Source organism: Hemiscyllium ocellatum, chromosome 31 (genome assembly GCF_020745735.1).
Source record: "Hemiscyllium ocellatum isolate sHemOce1 chromosome 31, sHemOce1.pat.X.cur, whole genome shotgun sequence".
Lineage (NCBI taxonomy): Eukaryota > Metazoa > Chordata > Chondrichthyes > Orectolobiformes > Hemiscylliidae > Hemiscyllium > Hemiscyllium ocellatum.
The window spans coordinates 28,100,076-28,120,473 of NC_083431.1; the positions used below are offsets into that span (position 1 = coordinate 28,100,076).

A 20,398-nucleotide genomic window follows, 5' to 3' on the forward strand; every position below is an offset into this window, starting at 1 on the left:
TATATGGTCTTCTGTACATGAATTTAAGCTAAATTAGTCAATTGACTGCTGGTCACTGTAAGTGCAGATGATTAATACCGGATTTACATTATCTCAGGTGGCTATGTGCCTGAGTATCTAATGTGATGAACACCATTGAATGGGACAGTTGGGAGAGATTCACCATTCTGAATGGAAGCCAATTTGTGAGCAGGGCTAGAACTGCTTTGGGAGAAGGAAGTTGCTCACCTTTACATATTTTACAGTCTTTAAAGCTACTTCATTTGATTCTGCCCAGATTATGCTGAAAGATGCGTGCAAATAATTAGGACATCACATAACAATATGGGTAAGTATTGGTAATGACTTGAAAGTCCATCTCATAAAATGATTATTTTAATGGAAATTCAGAAGTCATAAGCCATAGGAATAAACTGCCTACTAAATGATACAATATAACAAATTATGAAGTTAGAGCAATATTTTGGAACTCATTGGAGCAGAGGTAGAGAGAAACTTTCTATAATCTCCTTTTCAAGACATTTCAGAAGTTAAATTCTTTTATATTGCAACAGACCATTTAATTCTAGCTAATTGTATTGGTTTCACATTAAAATCAGACAAATCCTTCATTGTTCACTCATATTTCAGCATTGAGTACCCATGTAAAACAATTTGTTCTAAGAGTTTTGAAATTTTAATTTTTGGATTAGGTTATTATAGTGCAGCCAATTAAATTTCTTGTGTTTTTCACAGAGCTTTACCTTTGCTGTGTACTGTATTAGATATTGTTGTATTGTGTGACAATTTTACCAGGAGCATTATCATGAACATCAGCTGTTTTACTTTACTACAAAATTTGAAAGATTTTAATTTCATTTCTCACGAGAAACCGAAAGTACATTAGAACCAGTAACATCAATACATCAATAACACAAAGGGACTTGGAGCTACTTGTGCATGCAACACAGAAAGCTGGTACACAGGTGGAGCAGGCATACAGGGAGACTAACAGAATGTTGGCCCTTACTTCAAGGAGGTTGCAGTTTAAGAGTAGGGATGTCTCACTGCAACTGTGCAAAGTGCTGGGGAGACCACATCTGGCGTCTTGTGAGAAGTATGGTCCCTTATTTAGACAAATGTGGTTTTAGACATTTATCTAATTTGCCTGTTTGCTATTTGACCTTTCTTTTGCGGTCTGAGGGACCACATTGTCCTTAATCTTCTAAAATCTACTTACCTGAATGTTCCTTCTCAAAAGCCATGGATTTGTGTGGGACCTAACTTTTTGCTATTTAGGAGTGCTAAGGTTCTCTTGAGGCAAGCCCTCAATCTAATGTCAAAGGTAAGAATTTTCTATAAGTTACAGTCCCAGTTAGTTGCTTTTCCATCCTGTCCTTTTGTTTGATTCTCTTGTGTTGCTGGCTGGCCAGCATTTATTGCCTGTCCTTAGTTGTCCTTGAAAAGTTGGTGCTAAGCTACCTTCTTGAACTGCTGCAGTCCATGTGCTGTAGCTACACAGTGCAGTTGAGGGGATTCCAGGATTTTAACCCAATGACCTCGTTGGAAACTACCTAATGGATAAATTTACTCCTGGTGCTGTGGTGATTTGCAACAAACATATTTGCATTTCTGATAAAATAGTAGTTCTGAAAAGTATCCTGCATGGCTCTGACGTGAAGATTGTCAAGATACTGCCTGAAGTTCCACAGGATCAGAGGAACAATTTAATTTAGAGTGTCCCTGTTCCTGCTGCTCTTCTGCTTCTAGTCACTCTGACTTTATATATTGTGTCCTTCATCAGTTTCTTCCTCATTATTTGGTACAATTTCTCCAAGAAGAATACATTTGAGCTACAGCTTTATACGAAGCATTCTTTTGAGATAATATTTCCAACAAGGGAGAATCTAATCATGCTGTCTTGACATTCAGTGGTATTATGATCGCTAAATCCTCCAGGAACAATAACCTGGCTGTTTTCATTGATCAAAAAATGACCTAGAGCAGTCATATAATTACGATAGTGATAAGAACAAGTCAGAAGCTAGGAATTCTGTGGCAAATAACTCACTCCTAAAACTTGTCCACCGTCTAAAAGGCAAAAGTCAGGATTATGTTGAAATACTCTTCTGAATGTATGTAGCAGGAGCAACATTCAAGAAGCTCAACACTAACCAGGACAAAGCAGCCCACTTGACTGACATCTCATTCACCTTCATCAACAGTCACTCCCTTCACCACTGACATACAGTTGTAGCAGTGTGTATCATCCACAGTAAGAGAAACACTGTAATGGAGATCATGCCTGACAAATCTGCTAGAATTCTTTGAGAAAGTAACGAGCAGTTTATACTAAGCAGAGCCAACAGATGTTATCTACCTGGACTTCAAGAAGGCCTTTGACAAGGTGCCACACAGGAGGCTACTGAGTAAGATAAGGGCCAATTATGCTTGAGGAAAGGTGCAAGCATGGATAGAAGTTTGTCTGGTAGAAATCAGAGAGTGGGGATCAAAGGATGGCAGCTGGTGACAAATGGTGTTCCATAAGGTTCAGTGTTGGGACCACAACATTTCACCTTATGCATAAACAATCCAGATGAAGAAACTGAGGGCATTCTGGCTATGTTTGCAGATGATATAAAAATAGGTAGAGGAACAGGTAGCATTGAGAAGGCGGGGAGGCTGCAGAAGGATTTGGTCAGGTTAGGAAAGTGCTAGATGGAGTACAACATGGCAAAGTGTGAGGTAGGAAGAACAGAGACACAGACTGTTTTCTAAATAGGGAGATAATTCAGAAGTCTGAAGTGCAAAAGAGACTTGGGAGTTCTAGTCCAAGATTCTCTCAAGGTAAACTTGCAAGTTGAGTCAGTAGTTGTGAAGGCAAATGCAATGATGGCATTTATTTTAAGAGGACTTGAATATCAAAGCAGGGATGTACTTCTGAGGCTCTAGTCACACCACATTTGGAGTATTGGGCCCCATTTCTTAGGAAGGATGTCCTGGCCCTGGAGCGGGTTTAGAGGAGAGTCACGAGAATGGTCCAAGGAATGAAAAGTTTAACATATGAGGAATGTTTGAGAACTCTGGGTTTATACTCAATGGAGTTTAGAAGGACGGGGGGTGGGGATGTAATTGAAACACACAGAATATTGAATGGCCTGGTCAGAATACATGCTGGGAAGAGGTTTCCATTGGTAGGAGAGACTAGGACCCAAGAACATAGCCTTGGAATAAAGGGAAGACTTTTTTGAAATAGAGATAAGAAGCTTCTTCAGCCAGAGAGGGGTGAATCTATGAAATTCATTGCCACAGATGACTATGGAGGCCATGTCATTGAGTACATTTAAGACTGAGATAGATAGGTTCTTGAGTATCAAGGGGATCAAAGGGTACGGGGAGAAAGCAAGAGAATGGGGTTGAGAGACTTGTCAGCCATGACTGAATGGTGGAGTCAATGGGCTGTATAGTCAAACTTTTGTTCCTGTGTCTTATGATCTTGTAGTAATATTTCACAAAGGCTCATTTGACAGCACCATCCAAACCTGCAACCTCTAATATGTAGAAGGACATCACCAACACCTGCAAATGCCCCTCCAACCCACGCACTACCTTGACTTGGAAGCTAGATTGTCACTTTCTCATTGCTAATGTGTCAGAATTCTTGAAATTCCTGCCTCATAGTTCTGTGGCTGTGCATAACCCCAGTGGACTGTAAAGGGAAATTGGGGATGGGCAATAAATGATGACCTAGCAAGAGACACTTACATATGTGAATGATAAAAAAAACTAGATGACCAAATTTTAAACGTTATTTGAACAAAGCAAACTTCCGATGAGTTAGCGAACTAAAATGCATTAAATTGTGATGTATTCATGAGTGAATGCTCAAAGACAATTCAAAGCCTTAGTGTAATTTGTATGTTTATGATGTAAGAAAAATAAGGGACAATTTTCTGAAGACCTTTGCCCATTTGGCAACAATAGCTTCTGTGGTTTTGGAGTGAGCTATGACCAGGGAAATAAACTACAAGTTTCCTCATGCTCAGTATCACATCTGGGACTTCCCAGTTCAGTGTGTATCTTTGTATTAAAATGATGTATTGATTTACTGTACATCATTAATGCCATATTGTTAGCATGTCATGTTGCTGCGCGAAGCAAGGAGTGATCAATTATACGACTCCAAATTTAAATCTTAAATTTGAAAAGGTCTCCTTTCAGCTGCCACGAAAACAATTGGCTTAAGTCCACAGCTGTGAGTGCCTGAAGTGTTTAGCAGTACTTTTTCAGCCACCGTGGTGCTGGGTCCGATGATGCAAGTAAGAATTATTCTCTAAATGTTGACCCTGGAAAATGGCCAAATCCATAGTCGGCCAATGAAGAGAATTGGCAAAGGGAAACGTTTTATGACAGTAATGATGATGTTCTCTATTGTCAGTAAAACCCACAGACGCTAACTGCCAAGGGTCATACATGAAGAAAATCCATTTGGACAAGTTACAAGTGCAAAAAAAAAGTAAACGTTACTCAAATGTTACTAGACTGTAGAAGCATGTACATTTTGACTGGAAACGGAGGGAAACTTTTAAACATATAGGGAATATTCTTCCACTATTACAGGTTTCCAGAGAGTCAAATATCTTTCTCCTTTAATGGTAAATACAGTAATGTAAAGTGATTGTTGCTGGCATAGTCATTTTGGAATTGTTCTGTACTGTTTGGCAGATTAAAAGTTAGTAATATCTGCCCTATTAAAAGTTAGCAATATCTGACATATTAAGTCCATAAGTGAATTGCAATGTAGCTAGCAACTAACTATAGAAAGGAGGTTTCAATTACTTTTGTAGAACTAAAAGAAAATATACTTGCAACTACTTTGAACAAAGTGTTTGATCTGAGAACAGAAAAAGCAATCCTATATAAACATTCAAGTGAAAGATTTATTTAATTTGCAGTGAGTTGGCATATGACATCACCAGTATAGTATTGCAGTATTCAGAATATATTTTTTGGTCTCATTGGATAGCCTTATTGCAGATGTTTTACAGCAGAAATCTTGAGGCAGGTCCTTCAAGATCCTTTCAGTAAATAATATTCCAGTGAAGTATCAGATGTACATTATAATTTCTGTTATTTTAAAAGGTGAAAAGGTATCTTATTTATTGTTATGTCCTTATTGAATTAATTTCAAAGCATTTGAAATGAGGAATAGCAATTTCTGACAAGTTTAATACTTGCAATTAACACTAGAATTGCTGAAATAAAATAAAGAATTGTACTGTACTTATTGTAACTTTCACAAGAATGTGTTTTCACAGACTTTACTATTTATGTAGTATATACAGCAAGTGTCTACAAACAGTGATATTAAAATGACCATGCACGTTGTTTTTGTGAAGATTACTGATGGATAAATATTGTCCAGAAATATATCCTATGGTCTTCATTGAAATAGTCCTATGGGATCTTTCATGAAAATCAGGTTGGAACCTGGATTTAACATCTCCAAAAACACAGAATCTCTTAGTGTAGCAGTTCCCTAGTGATAACCTAGATGTTTTTGCTGATGTCTCTGCAGTGAGTTTTCGATCACAATCGTTTCCACTCAGGCAAGCAGCTGACTGAGCCACACTGATAACAAAGTAACACAAAGTCTATTTGTCTAGTTCAACAGTGACTACACATCAAAAAGTGTTTTACTGGCTGACAAGTACTCTGGGACATTGTTACATTTTACAGCACTGAAAGAGTTCCATTGGCTCATGATGTCTATGACAATCATCAAACTTTAGTCCCATTTTCCAACACTTGGCACGTAACCTTGTACGCTATGGTTTTGGCAGGACAGTGGTCAGGACTGCTACCTCACAGCACCAGGAATCAGGGTTCGATTCTGTATGGAATTTGCATATTCTCCGTGTCAGTTTCCTCCCACACTTGAAAGATGTGTAGGTTAATAGCACAATTGACTGTGCTAAATTGGCATTGTGTTCAAGGATGTGTAGGTTAGGTGCATTAAACAGGGGTAAATATGGGGAAATGGGTCTGCGTGGCTCATTTTTCGAGAGTCTGTGTGGACTTGTTGGGCTGAAGGGCCTGTTTCCACACCGTAGGGATTGAATGATAATCATCCAACTGCTCTTTAGAGATTTTGATGGTACCTGCCTCTATCATCCTTTCAGGCAGATCACGAAAGTCATTATATGAATGCAAAAGTCTGCACGTAATTAACTCAAATGCTCCACCGACATTACAGAAAGGATTACCTTTCATAAACACATTAATGTTTGGTTGATTGCTGCAGCATTTCCTAAATCAAACTTCAAAAAGTATTCCATGTAAATCGCTCATGTACAATGGCAGGGTGGGCAGTGGAGTAAAGCATGATTGATTTTGTCTAAATCAACGCTGTTGCACGCCTCTAGAGCAGATGGGACACTGAACCTGGGCCTCCTGGTCCAGAGGTAGGGACATTACCACAGAAATGAGTCTTCCTGGAGGCAAGTTTCGAAGAATTAAGATCGGAGCAAACTACTGCAGATGTTGTGATCTTTACCGAAAACAAGTGCTGGCAATCACAGCTGTTCAGGCATCACCCGTGGAGACAGGACAAGCTAACATTTCCTCAGAGAGACTCCTCAGTCTTTTGAAGGGCTACAGTGCGCCGAAGGGCCGTTGGGCCCGCCTCCCCCGCGCATCCCGACCAATCAGCAGCCGGATTGTTTTGGCATGGGGCCAATGGGAGGCCGCGGCTGTTTGTGCCTGGCTGTCAGTCAGCACGGGACGGGCGGTTGCTGGGGGCCGCGACCCGGCGGAAAATGGCGGCCGGCAGGAGGCAGCGGACGGTAACATCGGAATCATCGGCTCTACCCGGTGGGTGAACGCAGAGTCGAACTGAGGGCCGACGGTTAGCCGAATAGCGATTGCTGAATTGTCAGTTGACCGGTGGTCCTTTCTTTAAAAGAAAAACTCCTCCGTCCAAAGTGAATGATAGCGGGCGATAGCTCCGCACGGCGGTGTGTGCCGCCTCCTTCTTACATCCCCCCAACCCTCTTCCCAAAACAATCGCCGCGGCCAAGATGACCGGGGGCCGCCGCCCACTTACAGTCGGACCCGCAAAGCTAGCTCTGTTTGGAGCGGCTTCATGTCCTGCTCTGTCTGTGCTCTGGGCAGGGGTCCCCTGAGCTGGTCCCTCGGGCTCTCTGCGCTTCTCTCCCCTTTCCCCCCCACCCGGGTTCCTCTTCAGAACCAAAGCCAAAACTCTCATGTTCACCTCTATGTACTCATTTTATGTGTGCGTGTGGTTTCGTTTCGTGCAGTGATGCAGCTTTGGAAGTATCTCTCTTTTTTTGTTTCGCACCAGCCATAACTCTGACTTTACCCCGCAGTTCAGCTGTGGAGGGCATCACGCCTGAACCTTGTTGGTGTCTGTCTCCCCCCCCCCCCGCGTTTGTCTGGACAACTGTCTAGTAGGCATTCCAGTCTGGTTCGTCAACCCAGGGTTGTCGAGTCCGCTTTTCACTATATTCTTGGATATTAACCATTTCAGCACCAATTGGAGGTTCCACCTTCTGAAAGATCCATCAATTCGTTGATTTAACTGTTAGTTCTGCAAGAGTAGAGTGATAAAACAGCATGTTCTGATATCTGCCGTTGCCATAATGTTTAATTTTTAACCCTGAGCCCATCTGATTTTGATGGGAACACTTCATGCTGATGAAACCCCGCTGCTCTCCTTATTTTTGCTGGTTTTGCTCTAACATTCACTTTAATATGAAACCGCAGGTCATGTATCTGTCATTTTAAGTAGGTTTGTGATTTGCATGTAGCTGGAATTGTCTTAACTTATACAAATACAATAATCGTAGTTTATGCTATTTTAATGCACTAACTTTTTTTTAATTGGGAGGACTAAGAAATTATCAAAATATCCAATTTTGAATATGTATTTATATTTTGTTCAAAGGATGCTGCATTTTTATTTCTTAAGATTAGGTTTTGAAGGATTTTGGAAGAGTGGATTAATTTTGGAAGAGTGGATAAACAGTGGTTTATTAACAAGGTAGTTGTAATTGTGGGTATGTTCGCTGAGATGGGAAGTTGATTTGCAGACATTTCGTCCCTGTCTCGGTGACATCTTCAGGGCTTTGGAGCCTCCTGTGAAGCGCTGCTGTACTGTCTTCTGGAAGTTATTTGGTTCCGTTCCTGCTACTTCCAGTTGTTCATTGTAGTGGCCAGTATATTGGGTCTAGGTATATGTGCTTGTTGATGGAGTCTGTGGATGAGTGCCATGCTTCTAGAAATTCTCTGGCTGTCCTCTGTTTGGCTTGTCCTATGATCGTTGTGTTATCCTATCAAATTTGTGGTCCTTGTCGCGCGCGTGTGTGTGTGTGTGGCTACTAGGGCCAGCTGGTCATGACGATTAGTGGCAAGTTGGTGTTTGTGGATCCAGATTGCTAGTTCATCCTGTATAGTGTTTCATGCAGTCTTTGCAAGAAATCTTGTAAATTACGTTAGTCTTGCACGTGATGGGTGCAGGGTCTTTTGTCTTAGTGAGTTGTTGCCTGAGTGTGGCTGTTGATTTATGGGCTGATATGAATCCCAGGGAGCAGAGAAGTCTGCCTGTTAGATCTGAGACTTTTAAAAAAAATGTAATTTAGCATTGCTAATGAGTTAGGTCATGGCATGTTCTTGTCGCGTTGTTTGTCTGTTAGGATGAAGTTGTGGGGATAATCATTCTTGGCAAATACTCTGTAGAGATGTTTTTCTTTCCTTCGGGAGTGTTGCAGTGTGTTGTAACCCTTTTGAATAGGTCCCTAATCAGCTTCTCTTGCGTGTATTCGGATGGTTGCTGTTATAGTCCAGAACCTGGTTGGTGTGTTTGACTTTTTCTTGAGGTACATTCACTGTTTTGTGTTCTTTCTACCATCCTCTTGTGTAAATCTGATCCCGGTGAGCATGGATTTCATAATCCAGTGTGTGTTCTTGATTTCTGTTCTCTTAATGATAACAAAAGTGTCCTCCACATATCTGATCCAGAGTTTGGGTTGGATTTGTAGGAAGGCTATTTGTTGGATCACTTCTGCTATGAGCCCAGTGATGCGTGGGCCCATAGGTCTCCATTGATCCGTTCATATATTTGGTTGTTGAATGCAAAGTGTGTTGTCGATCACCAATCTAGTATGCAGTCCGTGTTGATAGGTTCCCAGTCGTATTGTCTGTTTCTGCTTGTCCCGGAATTTGGCTAATGTCCCTCTGGCTAAAGTTTTGTCAATTGAAGTGAACAGTGCCATGACATCAAATGAGACCATTGCTTCATCCTTGTCTATTCTTATGTTGAAGTTCTTTAGCCAGTTTATGTGATTGGAGTTCCATGGAGTGCCACTATGGGTCTAAGTGATATGTCTGGTTTGTGTACTTTGAGTAATCTGTAAAATCTTGAGGTGTTCATGCTTTCTGGTTTCATCCTTTATAGGTCAATCCTGGTTATTAGTCCGTTTATTGTAGGTTCCGTGATGTGTTGTTTATTCTATTGGCTAGCTGTGGTGTGGGGTCATACTCCTCTGTAGGTAGGTGTCTGTATCTGCAAATAGTTTATCTTCTTTCTGAATATATTCGGTCTTGTCCATGATAGCAGTCATTCTGCCCTTGTCTGCTGGTACGATTAGGTTTTTGTCACTTTTGAGTGTTTTTAGGGCTTCTCTCTCTTTTTGGTGTTGAGGTTGTACTTTTGTCTTTTCTGTTCGTAAGGGTACAGTGGTTTGTCTGACTGCTTGCTGTGTCCCTTAGGTTAGTCTGTTAGTTCTGAGTGTACATTCTAATGCAGCAAGGAAGTTTGTTGTTTTTGTGTTCCTGTAGTTGTAGTTGAATCCCTTGTCAAGTACGGCTAGTACAACTTATGCAGGCAAGAAGAACCCCTCTACAGAGTATTTGCCAAGGGGGATATCACTACAACTTCATCCGCAGATGCCTAACAGGCAAACAATGCGACAAGTTCATAGAGATGTACAGCATTGAGTGCCACGACCTAACTCATTAGCAACACTACCTTACATTTTTTTTTAAATGTCTCTGAACTGGCAGGCAGACTTCTCCAACCACTGGGATTCATGACAGCCCATAAACCGACAGCTGATCCATATCCACAAACGCCAGCTAGCCACTGAACGCCACGACCACCTGTCCCTAGTAGCCACACTGACACATGACAAGGACCATAAATTCAACTGGGACAACACAATGATCATAAGGACATGCCAAATAGAGGGCAGCCAGAGAATTTCTAGAAACACGGCACCCACCCACAGACTCTCATCAACAAGCACATACACCTAGACCCAATTAGCCGGCCACTAAAACAAACAACCAGAACTGGCACCTGGAAGTAGCAGGAACGGAGCCAAATAAATTCCAGAAGATACAGTTCAGCAGCACTTCACAGGAGGCTGCAAAGCCGTGGAGCTGTCACCTCGACAGAGACGAAACGTCAACTATGACAACCAGCACCCGAGCTAGAAATCTTTACGCAAATATTAATGGCATAGCCTAAAGGTTATTGTGGACAGTGAAGTTTTGTTTGAACAAAGTTTCCTAGAAATCACGTGAATGCTGATAAATTGCTTGTTTTGCTATAGGCATTTGTTTAGAGCTGTTTAAACAGTGTTTAGGTGTCTGGAATTAGTTGGGGAGCAAGAAGCATGTGAGAGGGGATCTGACTGATCTCACCACTTTATGAAAATAAACCTCTCATTGAACTTTGGATAAAATCTGTTCATTCATCTGGCAGAATGATTGAGAGAACTTCTCAATATTGTTTCCTGAGCAGGCTGTGACTTCACCTCTTGTTATAACATCAAGATGACAGACTTTAGAACAGTCTACAACTTAACCTTTTTGCATTTTGGGTTAGTTTTTAATCTTTGAAATTAGCCTCCTACAGAGAGAAAGCCATGTTTTTGTTTTTTGACCTGAAGTCTCTTGTTCTCATCATTGGTAAGATTTTACAGTTATTATCAACAAATGAGTCTAATTGGCCTGTAGTTTCCTGTCTTCTGCTTTCCTCCCTTCATTAACAAGGGTGTTACATTAGCTGCTTTCCAGCCCTATGGGCCTCTTCATGATTCCTGTTATAACTGAAAAATCACTGCCAATTTCTCCACAATCTCCTCAACTATTTGCTTCAGAATTCTGGGGTGTTGTCCATCTGTGTGATTTATACATCTTAAGACCTTTTGCGTTCCCCAGCACTTTCTCCTTAGTTAGGGCCATGACACTTCACTTTGTTCCCTGACTCTCTTCAGGTTCTGCCATACTGTTGGTATCTTCCACTGTGAAGACTGATGCAAAGTACTTATTCAGTTCCTCCACAGTTTCTTTGATCCCCATTACTGCTTCTTTGGCCTCATTTTCCAGTAGTCCAAAGTCCATGCTTGCCTCTTTCTTACCTTTTTTAGATATCTAAAAACACCTCTTGCAATCATCTTTTATATTGCTAGCTGGCCTAGCCGTATATTTCATTCCCCACAACCCCGCTACTTCCCAGTTGTCCTGTACTGGTTTTTAAAAGCTTCACACTAATCTTCATATTGTTGGTCTTGTTTTTGCTTTTATGCTGCTCCTTACTTTCCTTGTTAGCCATGGTCGCCTCATTTTCCCCTTTAGTGTCTTCCTTTTTCTGTGGGATGAATTTCTGCTAGGCTCCCCTTCCAGTCAACTCTGGCCAGCTCTTCTCTCGTGTCTTTTTAGTTACCTTGCCTCCATTGTAATACTGTTACATCTGATTTCAGATTTTCCTCCTCGAACTGTAGGGTGAATGTGATCATTTGGATCAGCACATGAATGAGAAATGTTTGGAGGGATATAGGCCAAACACAGGCAAGTGGGACAAGTTGCTGTTTGGGATTATGGTCAGCATGGACTATTTGCGCTGAATGCTCTATTTCTGTGCTGTAGTATGGTTGCTGCCCCCTGGTGGTTCCTTTGCCCTAAGCTCCCTAATCACGTTTGCTTTATTAGAGTGGTGCTGGAAAAACACAGCAGGTCAGGCAGCATCCAAGGAGCAGGAAAATCGACGTTTCAGGCAAAAGGATGAAGGGCTTCTGCCCTAAACATCAATTTTCCTGCTCATAATGTCATAGAGATGTACAGCATGGAAACAGACCCTTCGGTCCAACCCATCCATGCCGATCAGATATCCCAACCCAATCTAGTCTCCCTGCCAGCACCCGGCCCATATCCCTCCAAATCCTTCCTATTCATATACCCATCCAAATGCCTCTTAAATGTTGCAATTGTACCAGCCTCCACTGCTTCCTCTGACAGCTCAGTCCATACACGCACCACCCTCTGCATGAAAATGTTGCCCCTTAGGTCTCTTTTATATCTTTCTCCTCTCACCCTAAACCTATGCCCTCTAGTTCTGGACTCCCTGAACCCAGGGAAAAGACTTTGTCTATTTACCCTATCCATGTCCCTCATAATTTTGTAAACCTCTATATAAGGTCATCCCTCAGCCTCTGACATTCCAGGGAAAACAGCCCCAGCGTGTTCAGTCTCTCCCTATAGCTCCAATCCTCCAACACTGGCAACATCCTTGTAAATCTTTTCTGAACCCTTTCAAGTTTCACAGCATCTTTCCGATGCTGCCTGACCTGCTGTGCTTTTCCAGCACCACTCTAATCTAGACTCTGATCTCCAGCATCTGCAGTCCTCACTTTTGCCAAGTTTGCTTTATTACCCATCAAATCTAAAATTGCCTATTCCTTCATAGGCTCTACCGCACTTTGCTCCTTTTTTAAATAAAAATGTGATAGATGTTCCATAAATTCCTTTTCTTGAGGTCTGCTATCCACCTGATCTTTCAGAATCAACCTGCATAATGAAGTCTCTTGTGATTACCATAAGTGTCTTTCGCAAGGTTTGTGAAGGTTTATAGCTCAGGTTGAGGTTTCGGATGTAGGTTTGCTTGCTGAGCTGTAGGTTTGATATCCAGACGTTTCATTACCTGGCTAGGTAGCATCAACAGTGGCAACCTCCAAGTGAAGCGAAGCTGTTGTCTCCTGCTTTCTAGAGGCCTGGCACTCCAACCACAACGCCATAAACAAGCACATCGAGCTAGATGCCATCTGTCAACCCCTCAGAAAATGAACAGGAAATGACATCACCACAAACCCCAGGAACCCCATCCGGGTGAAAGATATAAATAGAAAGCAGGAGACAACAGCTTCGCTTCACTTGGAGGTCACCACTGATGATGTTACCTAGCCAGGTAATGAAACGTCTGGATATCAAACCTACAGATCAGCGAGCAAACCTCGTTCCCACATCATGACACCTGATAGGAGGCTTATGCATTACTTCCATCAGAATTTTTTTCCTTTTATGGTTCCTCAACTCTACTGTCTCAGATTCTATGCTTTCAACTCGATATCACTTCTTGATCTTGATTTAACTTCATTTCTTATGCAAAAGGCAACCCTGCTCCATCTGCCTGCCCTTTCAATAGAACATATATCCTGAGATACTTAGTTCCCAGCCCTAATCCACTTACAGCTATGTCTGTGTTATCCACAACATCATACCTGCTCATTTCGATTTGTGCTGCAAGTTCATTTATCTTGTTTCGTATATTGCGTGCATTTAACACCTCAGTCCTGTGACGATTGTCCCAATCTCCCCTTGTATTTGTGCCTGAAATTAGATTCCTGACCCATTCCATACTCTGTCCTATGGCTTGTACTGGAAATGTTAATACCTCGTCGACTGTTATTTAGCCCTAGTATGATTTGTCAGGACTCTGGTCCCAGCATGACTTCTATCGGAGTGGCTTTCTCCTTCACCAGTGCCAATGTCCCATGAATTTGAACCCTTTTCTCCCATACCAATCTTTGAGCCATGCATTTGCCTCTTTCATCTTGTAGATCCTTTGCTAATTTGTTCAGGTATTAATCCGAGATTATTACCTTTTCAGTTGTGCTTTTAATTTTTGACAATGAATGCTAATCAGTTAACTGATAATTCAGTTTTTAAAGAAATCTGGTTGGTAGGCTTTTTTTACACAAAATCAGAGATCGGTTAGGTTATTTAATTGATCATCTTGGTAACTGGGAAAAGTATTTTTATTTTAGATGTGACCCATGGAGTAGTGGGACTAAAGCGACAATGTTACCATTGAGGCTGCAAGAATGCAATGTATTCTAAAAGAAGAGTCCAGTCTGGCTGAGTTTGAGTTATGCAAGTCTGCATTTTGTCACAAAAGCTCCTGCCATGGTTCATTTTACAAGTTGGAATGAGTATTCTGATATGTTTCAGATGGATCGGGGATTCTTGCAAAGTTGAAAGCTTAATCTTGGGGAATAAGTGATAGTTTCTTAGAAGTGAAATCTGATATACTTTCAGGTAACTTGGAGTTTAGAAAGATTTGTTCGTTTATATGAATTTTGATACATGTTGGTTTTTTAATCTTGCTGGCAGCTTTTGTATTTGGCTGTACTTGTGGTTACTGCCACTTTGATAGATTAAAAATTATGACATGGTGAATAACTTCCTTTGTGAAACTGAAACAAATTGTATTTGTTAGTGGGTTCCGGATATCTCCAACAAAGCCAGCACTTATCATATACCTGTTAGGTTCTTTTTTCTTGAGACTCTTACACTCTTGGTGCAACTGCAACACACTAACTTCTGTGAACAACCAAAATTTATTAAGCACCGTACAGTACAAACTTTGGAGAAACCTGAAAACTCTTCGCCAAGCTTGCGAAGCTTATCCAGGGAAGCTCTCTGAACAAACAAAACAGTCCTTTTTGTTTATACAAAATCTTTACACCACAGCTAGTAATACCCACAAGGCAGCCGCCCAGCCAACACTCCCCCGTGGCCCCACAATCGAACAGTCACATGCCACTCAAGATGCAATGTTTTCTGACCATCTCCGGAAACAATATAATGTAAATCATTCCTTAATGGTCAAATCTGTTGCAAATAGTTTTATTTTTAACTATAGGGAGTAGTCAAATTCCAATTGTAATGTTCTTATTGATTTCTGAATAGGGGATTAAAATGTAAATAGGAGGACGTGACGATGTAAATGGCTCTGAATAAGATATGATAATGTAAATTTCTTACAATCTATCTTGAAGTCAGAGGCATCCCACCCTCACCTAGGGACATCCAATTTCTTGCAGGTCAGCAGAGCAAATTAACTCTTTAGTATCACGTACTCTTATTTGATCTCAAAGATGGTAGTGAGGTGTCTTTTTGAGCCACCATGTTAAAGGTGAAAAATTCAAGCAAATTCACTTCCATATGTCTCTTGCTTATAATATGGCCACTTTGTATTCCAAAATTCCCTGAGTAAAAGTACTGGCATCTCAGAGCAGGCAAATAATATAGAATTTGATTGGAGCATTGAGTGAGAGAGACAGAATCTGAGGAGCTGTTTCAGTCACATTCTATGTTCCATATTCACTATTCTCACCCCTCACTTTTGTGGTTCTGCAAGAGAGAAAACCATCTTTTGTAGGGAAACTAGGGCTGCACCAGAAGCAGCATCATTATTTCAACAAGTCACAACACAATCCAGCACCCAGGAATTATGAAAAATACCTATACAGCATATTCCAGAAGAACTGGCACCCAATAAACACAGTCCACTGATTTCTCAACGACACACCCAAGCAAGCAGACACAACACACCCAGAAACTCTAGCCACATTACCTAATATCAAAGACATCTCTGAAATGACTTCCAGACTACTCAGACCCCTTGGCATCACCACCCACGACCTACCAACACACTTAAACAGCAGCTATTGAACCTAAAGGATCCTATACAAACAACCAGCAAAACAAATGTCATTTACAAATACCATGCAAGGACTGTAACAAACACTACATCAGACAAACAGGCAGAAAACTAACCACTATGTTAAATGTACACCAAATAGCCACCAAAGGACATGACCACTATAATTAGTATCCTTACTTACAGTTGAGGAAGGACACCACTTTGACTGAGACAACACATCCATCGTAGGACCAAGCTAAACAGAAACATGCACGGGAATTCCTAGAGGTCTGGCGTTCTAACCAGAACTCTCTCAATTGGGATCCCATCTACCATCCTCTGAGAAAAAGAACTGGAAATGCTATCACCCACCAAGAGAGACAAATAGAAAATAGGATATAGCACCAGTGCTTCACCAGAGGCTCACTGATGATGTTACCTAGCATGGTGATGAAACATCTGGAAACAAACCTTCCAGCTCAGTGAGCGAACCTACAACCTGAGCTACAGATCTTCTCAAAAATAGCAAACCAGGGCAGGAAGGATTGAAGCTGTAATTATAGACCAAAAAGTGGTTATTCTGGACAATTAGTCTGACTCATTTGTCCTACAGGAGGCTGCAAAGAATTGGGGAAATAAAGAGGGTGAAGATAGGTGACCTGTGGCCAGGTCAAGAGCAAGCTTAAGGAGTTTGCCTGTGACAAGAATGTCTTCAAGAGCAGCAGCTGGAGGAGAGAAAGTCTGCTGCGTCCTAATTTCCCTGCAATCATGTAGTGATGTGGGTGAGGAGGTAATGGTAATTGAGAAGAGAAATTATGAGCTATGCAAAAATTCATTTGGTCTGTTGTTAATCTGCTTCTACCTGTCTGTTTCATTGTGCTTTATAGTTAGAAACTAAAAAGCATCTGATTTTCATCTGTTCTTGGAATTTGGGAATTAGATAATTAATAGAGACTTTAAGATTTCAGGCAGCCTTAATTCATAGCTGATTCTTTACCCCTTTTACTTAAACCTCCCTGTCTATGATGTTCACAACTCAACAAAGTCAGGTTCCATTATTGGTATGGACCGCAGCAAATATGTTTTTAATCTTGTCAACTATAGTGTCTATCATCAACAAAGCACAAGTGAGAAGTATGATGGAATACTCTCCACTTAACTGGGTTAGCTCAGCTCCAACAAGACTCAAGAAGCTTGACACCATTCCACAAACATGCATCCCTCCATCACTGAAGCCAGGTAGCAGTTGTGTAACATCTACAGGATATGCTGCAAAAATTCACATAAGATCCTTAGACAGCTCCTTCCAAACCCACAAGCACTACCAGCTCGAAGGACAAGGTCAGCAGATACACGGGAACATTGCCACCTACAAGTTCCCCTCCAAGCCTCTCCCCGTCCTGACTTGGAAATTTTGTTGCTGTTACTTTAGCGTCACTGACTCAAACTCCTAGAAGTCCCTCCCTAATGTCATTGAATGTACCTACAGCACGAGGATTGCAGTAATTCAAGAAGGCAGCTCCTCACCACTTTCTCAAGCAGCCAGTGATGCCCATATCCAATGAGTGAATTTTTTAAAGAAATCTTGCAGTTTCTGCAACCTTAATTTTTCATGGAGAATACTTGATATAAAAAATTCTTTTTAAATATGAAATTAATAAAGGTGAAATACTGCATATCTGAAGTGTCATACTGGATTCAAAATGTTGACTGTCTCCAAAGGTGCTGCGAAATCTGCTGAATTTCTCCAGCAATTTGTTTTTATTTGATATTTGTGCTAACTTAGTTCTTTAAAAGAGCGCCTACAAAAAATTCAATGCACATGCATGTAACATCACAACATGATTATATCATCTAATTTAAAAAGTGAGTAAAAGAATCTTCAGCAGACCAAAAATGAGAAAATTGAGTTTCTCTAGAACTCTCTTGAGGGGAAGGGATTTTGTCCCCTCAATTATATTTGAATAATTAGTTTTGTATGAAGTGAAACATAAATATCAACAGAGGTTTTTGCTTGAAAGTTGCACAGTAGGCACTCTAAAATTTGAATCAAACTCTGTCTCTACTGAAAGGCGGCAGGTTTCACAAAATCATGATTTCATTTAGATAATAATTTAGACATTTTTGAATGCATCATACTTTGAGCAGTCATTCACTAAATGGTGCACCAGTCTATGAAATGCTTTTCCATGTGTCATGACTGCCAGGCATGTCTGCAGTGTGCTCAGTGAATTGAGTTAATATAACCTGTTCAGCCCTTTTCAGTTCTTTTGTGTTCCTGGTTAAAAATAATCAACTGTAAAGCTTTAGTAGTTGAACAAGACCAAGGTTAGTTTATTGTATGAAATTTGGTAAAAACTGACAGTTATTGGTTAAAGTACAGGTACAAAGATTAAAATTGGATACAGATGACATGGAAACTGAGATCCTCACCAACTGACTCACCACACATCCGGTGCAAGTGCAAACTGCGATCAGGCAAGGCTGTGTCATTGCACTAACACTCTTCATCTTCCTTATTGCAACACTCCACTCCATCTCTGTGAAGCTTCTGCCAGAGTTGAGGAAACCTACAGGATGGGCAGGAAATTGGCCAGAACGAAGACCACCCTAATGTTTGTCAGTGAGCTGCAGTATGCAAACAACGTCTGTGTGTGCACGCACTCGGGCTGAGCTGCAAGCCACCGTCAGCACATTCACTAAGGCAAATAAGGGAATGGACTCAGACAATACATCCAGGAAAGAAAAATGTCTGTCCTAGCCTGCTCACAACACTGACCCCTGATCATTAAAATCCACAGTGAGCCCATGAACAACATGGATGATTGCTACTCATTGTGAACTGACTGTGACACCACCAACATCACCAGTGCAGCTTTTGTGCACTGTGTTCTGCAGGGATCCAAGGTCTGAGACTTCAAATCCAGCAAGCTCATGGTGTACAGAGCAGCTGTATTCACCCCACTTGCCCACCCACCCGTATGCATCAGAAAATTGATGTACAGCCAGCATCTGAAATCCAGGAGTGTTATTATCAACTGTTCCTTCTGAAAATCCTTCAAGTATGCTGGTAGGGTAGGTGTATCAGCGTAAGCATGTTCTCCCAAGCTAATGTCCCTGGTACCAAGGCACTCAACATAAATATCCAGCTATAATGGATGAACTACATTGTCTACATGCCTCACACAACTCACTAAATAAGAGCTGTACTCCAAACTCTGCAACCATAAACGATCACAACAAGGACCGAGGAAATGCTACAAGGGAACCCTGAAAGCCTAAACAAATATCATAACCACCACCAGATGGGAATTGCTTGGCCTATAATGCAAAAACTGAGGAACAAGCATCTGTGAATGTGCCAACCACTTTGAACATCACCGAGTCTATGGAGGTTAATTGCAAGCAGCAAAAAAAACATCCCTCGCGCCCTCCCCAACTTGACTGATCAAACACCACCTGCCTCACCTGTTGCAGAGTTTGCTTCTTCAGGGATTGACCATTCAGCCACGACAGAACCCAACCCCTGAGGGACTACTGAAGAAGATGAGTTGCTGCAGGGGATGTTGTAAATTGTATGAACTGCTGCCACTGTGCATCTGTGGTGAAGTGAATTGATGCTTAAGGTAGTGGTTGGGGTGTGAATCAAGTGAACTAGCCAGAGCATAGTAGTTAGGAACAGGACTGGGTATATTAACTCCCTCAAGCCTGCTTCACTATTCAACCGGATCAGTACTGATCTAGCTCAACATCATTTTTCTGCAGAGTCTGCATATCCTATTTTTATTTTTAAAATTTAGAAATGTAATTGTCGGTTTTGAGCATATTTTAATCTGAGCCTGTATAGCCCTTTGACTTGGAGTCTAGCAAGTGATAGTCAAGAGTTTTGTAAAGCAAAAGGAAGCCTGTTGTGGTTCTGTTCACCGAGCTGGGAATTTGTGTTGCAGACGTTTCGTCCCCTGTCTAGGTGACATCCTCAGTGCTTGGGAGCCTCCTATGAAGCGCTTCTGTGATCTTTCCTCCGGCATTTGTAGTGGTTTGAATCTGCCGCTTCCGGTTGTCAGTTCTAGCTGTCCGTTGCAGTGGTCGGTATATTGGGTCCAGGTCAATGTGCTTATTAATTGAATCTGAATCTGTGGATGAGTGCCATGCCTCTAGGAATTCCCTGGCTGTTCTGTTTGGCTTGCCCTATAATAGTAGTGTTGTCCCAGTGGAATTCATGTTGCTTGTCATCTGCGTGTGTGGCTACTAAGGATAGCTGGTCGTGTCGTTTCGTGGCTAGTTGGTGTTCATGGATCCAGATCGTTAGCTGTCTTCCTGTTGTCCGATGTCGTGTTTTGTGCAGTCCTTGCATGGGATTTTGTACACTACATTGGTTTTGCTCATGCTGGGTATCGGGTCCTTCGTTCTGGTGAGTTGTTGTCTGAGAGTGGCTATTGGTTTGTGTGCTGTTATGATTCCTAGTAGTCGCAGTAGTCTGGCTGTCAGTTCGGAAATGTTCCTGATGTATGGTAGTGTGGCTAGTCCTTTGGGTTGCGGCATGTCCTCGTCCCATTGTCTTTCCCTTAAGCATCTGTTGATGAAATTGCGCGGGTATCCATTTTTGGTGAATACCTTGTATAGGTGTTCTTC

General features: G+C 41.5%; 1 protein-coding gene across 3 annotated transcripts in view; it reads left to right on the forward strand.

The window, feature by feature from the left end:
- The first annotated feature begins 6,752 nt into the window (after positions 1 to 6,752).
- The window catches only part of LOC132830294 (protein-tyrosine sulfotransferase 1-like), a 74,646-nt gene continuing 61,000 nt past the window's right edge, over positions 6,753 to 20,398 (forward strand). For all 3 annotated transcript variants that reach the window (XM_060847868.1, XM_060847869.1, XM_060847870.1), the window contains exon 1: positions 6,753 to 6,852. The gene's annotated coding sequence lies outside the window, so the exon portion shown is untranslated. The remainder of the gene's footprint in view (positions 6,853 to 20,398) is intronic.